Source organism: Salvia miltiorrhiza, chromosome 1, assembly GCF_028751815.1.
Source record: "Salvia miltiorrhiza cultivar Shanhuang (shh) chromosome 1, IMPLAD_Smil_shh, whole genome shotgun sequence".
NCBI classification, from domain to species: domain Eukaryota; kingdom Viridiplantae; phylum Streptophyta; class Magnoliopsida; order Lamiales; family Lamiaceae; genus Salvia; species Salvia miltiorrhiza.
The window spans coordinates 70,160,338-70,164,352 of NC_080387.1; the positions used below are offsets into that span (position 1 = coordinate 70,160,338).

A 4,015-nucleotide genomic window follows, 5' to 3' on the forward strand; every position below is an offset into this window, starting at 1 on the left:
CGGATGATGCACTCAAAATATATTTTGAGTCCATTAAGAGAATGATGGAGCTCAAATATTTATTTTGAGTTTTCAAATCGAAAAAAAAAATTATGTATTTATTTATTTTTACCGAGAAATTTAGGAATGATGAGTTATAAAAATTTTTCATCAATATTTTTCTCAAATTATTTTCCTATGATGTATTTATAAATTGAGAGAGTGCACTAATGTTAGTGCTATTTATTCTAATTTTGATCACAAGAGTTTTATGCTCTAGCATTTTATCAATTGGTGATTAGTCTTACATATATTTTTTTTTACACATGGGTTATTACTACACCACATTTTTATATTTACTTAATGTAACACCCCATTATCCTCCACTAATATTTTCTTTTCCCTACCACTAATCTTTTTCCCTACCACCACTAATATTTTCTTTTCCCTACCACTAATCTTTTTCCCTACCACTACTCCTACCTTTCCACCACACTACTCCTTTTCCCCCACCACTACATTCTTTCTCCCACTCTCACAACTTTTCTCCCACCATTATCACACTCCATAGAAGCCTTTGAAGCCCCAAGAGAAGTAGCAAAGCAAGGGAGAGTGTGGGAAAACTATAGAGTGAAGGTTGTGCTTCGAGGGTGAGTTTTTCTTTGCTTTTTCTCAACTGAAAATGCTTTATGGCCATGGATTTTTACACATTTGTGTGCTATATTATGTGAGGATATGTTTTATGATTTTGGATGATTATTTTGGTAGAGTTTATTGGGTGAAAAACCGTGCATGAGGTAAGGCAGCGAATCTGCCATAAGCACACTGCTCGGCAGTGTTTTGCAAGGCGATTCCAGCCATCCAAACGGTTCCCAAAAATTCCCAAATTAATTGTGTATCATCTTTCATATGTTTTCTATACTTTGGTAAAATTTCAGAAGGTTTGGAGCTCTTATGATTTATTTATGAATTTGTAAACATCACTGCCCATCTGGAATACATTTTTGGTAAACAATCTTTGGGAGGCCATAAGTAAAGTTTCAATCGGTGAAAACCTTTGAAACTTGAATATGTCACTCTAGACTTCCGTATCTTTCTTTTGACATCGGTCTCACCATTTTTGAGTAAGGGAAACAACCGGTATAAATTCTTGAAATCTAGTTCTTATTCCTTGTACCATCCAGTAGATTTTACAAACCTACGACTTTGAGGTGGCAAAGGCCGACTTAAATCTTTGATTCTCAAGCCTATCTTTCTACTGAATATTCACTGACATGTTGGGAACATACTTGTTCAGTTTTAGAATTTTTGGTGAAGCCTAAAGTGGTTTTTCCGATTTATGTTCTAAATCTGCCAAACTTGAACTCTTTTTGTGCACTGAACTTTAGACAGTCATATCTTCTAAACCATGAATGTTCTTGGAGTAAATCCAACTGTAGAGTGTTATGATCTCTCCCTAGTTTCCAGATTGACCCTTGGGGTTCCCAGTGGAGTTTTGTAAAGGGAGATATGAATTTTTAAAGAAAGCCCACTGACTTGGTTGTAATCTGGAAATCTGAAATTTTCAGATTTTTGCTTGTTAAATACCCATCTTTGAGAGGGCATATCTTGCTCGTTTGAATTTTTTTTCATTCGATTCAAATTGGAGAATGATCCTTGAAATGTCTAGTTTCCAGAATGTCTTTTGGAGCCTCATTTGGAGATCCGAGACAGATTTGATGTCTGTTGCAAAACAACCTCTTAAGAGCTCAAGTTGTTGAATTATTTTCTATGTATCAAAGTTTATTTTAAAGGATGTTTCATGAAAGATTTAGTATATGTGCGTAACGAGTTTGGGACTATTTATTTTAAATGAGGTCCGTTCTTTTATTTAAATTATGATGGACTTTTAATGAATATTTTTGGGATTAAACTCTTATTTCTTGATTTATATAAATTATTTTTAAGGACTTATAAATATGAATTTCGTAGGCCTACTGACCTACTGTGATCGACGGTTTGTCGATGTCTAATAGCTTTGAAAATTTTATAGCAAGTCCCTACATGAGTCTTGAGTACCCTGGTAAAAGTTCAAGCCATTCCAACTTCGTTTGATACTTCTTTAAAATGCAAAACCTAAACTGCACATTACTACCGAGAATTTCAGAGAACAGAGGAAAGAGTCATTCATTTCAGTAGCTTCCTGTGTGATCTAGATTTCCAAATTTTTATGGTATTAACCTTATTGTGTTAGCTAGATATCCACCAAAGTTGAGCCTAGTTTGACAACGTTTACTATTTTTCAAAAATCCAAGTTTTCGATTGTTCAAAACTGCCGAACATGGTAGATCGTGGTAAAAACGTCATATCTCTCAAACCACTTGGAGTTTTCGACTCTACTTTTTTTTTATATGAAACTAGACTCGAAGATCTTTCTTTCGGAATGAGTCTCGAGTCCAGGAGATGTCGGAGTCAGAACAGATTAAATTTTGAAGTTGAGTCAGTGTAAAAACATAGCATGTTTTGATGATGTTTGATTGTGATTCTTATGTGCCTTATGTGTTTGTGTTGCCTATGTGTTTGAATGAGATTAGACGAGGTATGATTGATTTTTTACTGTCTTTAATGTAACGAATTATGGATGCTAGAACCCTAAAACATTAAAAGATACCCTAGGCACGTAGAATTAGACTTTGTCTTATGACAATTTCTTCACGAACTTATCGACTCTTCATCAATGAAGGTCCGGGCGACAGAAAGTGAAGCCGAAGAAGAAACGACTCCACGCCAGCTTTAAGAACAATTGAGGTGGGCATTATTTTATTATTACGTATATAGAGATCCCCTGCGTGACGTAGGCCTCATATGCGAATATATATGCATGATATGTTTTGACTATTTATTCAGTTCTTATGAAATGCTTATATGATTAATGCCCTTTATGAAAATGAAAATGATATGAAAATGAAATGTTTATGAAATGATTGACTGCCAAAATGTTTATGTTTTTATATGTATCCTATCTGTGTTGGTTCGCCAACTTTAAAGGAAATCCAATTGGGATCCTATGCTAGACAAAGGTCGCTAGCTAGGGTTAACGTGTACACTCATGGAGACCGCGAGTCGCTTGCGACCGGTCTTGGCGTCCGTGGTAAGGAGGCCTCCTTCCCGGCGCGTGACAGAAAGGACAGATATGGATCATATAGACTGAAAATGGGATGCGCATCCACCTTTATGAAAATGAATGAAATGTTTTAGTAAGCGCAGGTCATTCAAGAAAACCCCTGTGTGTTACTGTTGGCAGTTCAATTTATATATGTATGCATGTTGTATTTTCGGCTTATGTCACTGAGTATTTTTATACTCAGCCCTGCATGTATTTCTAAATGTGCAGGTTGAGCAGGCGATGGAATGGATCGGTGTTGAGCGGATTTCCCTTTTGATGTTTATGTAATGAAACCTTGAGTATGCATCTCCATATGCATAACTCACACGTTTTTTCGCTGCAAACACTCTGACTTATTTATCATTTCTACTTGAACTTATTACTACTTCATTTTAATTAACTTTCAGTTGGGGTCTAGTCGTTATGGCAAACTCATTTGTGAATTACCCAAGTGGTTATATATATATACCACTAGTTTGTTATTAATGTTGGTTACTTAGTAAATCCCCTTTAATTTCCGTTTCTTATTGTTCACCCCAAGTCATAACCCCGGTTAACCCGTCATTGGGATAGTGGGCTGTGACAGAGTGGTATCAGAGCAGTTCGTTTGCTCTGGCACTAGAAACCTTATTCTAAAAAGCCAAGTCTAGTTTGATTCACTAGACATACGTGGGTTAATACGACACCGCTCAACACTCCATTGCATCGTGCTCAATCAAGGAAAAAGGTAACTGCAGTTACAACGTTTTAAAGATGTTATTGTTCTAAACTGTTTCATGAAGATGTTTATGTAAAGAGCATGCTATGATGAAATGTTGAATGTTTTGCCTTTCATGGCATATCATTGCAGTTATGATGATATAATAAGAAGAATGATAGAGAATTGACACA

The 4,015-nt window shown here is 35.7% G+C and overlaps 1 long non-coding RNA gene across 1 annotated transcript; it reads left to right on the forward strand.

Annotated features, from left to right (window-relative positions):
• The first annotated feature begins 413 nt into the window (after positions 1-413).
• LOC131005609 (uncharacterized) lies at positions 414-3,530 on the forward strand. The gene is made up of 3 exons (XR_009095294.1): positions 414-629; positions 2,702-2,766; positions 3,353-3,530. It is a non-coding gene; the product is annotated as an uncharacterized LOC131005609 (long non-coding RNA).
• Positions 3,531-4,015: the final 485 nt, after the last annotated feature.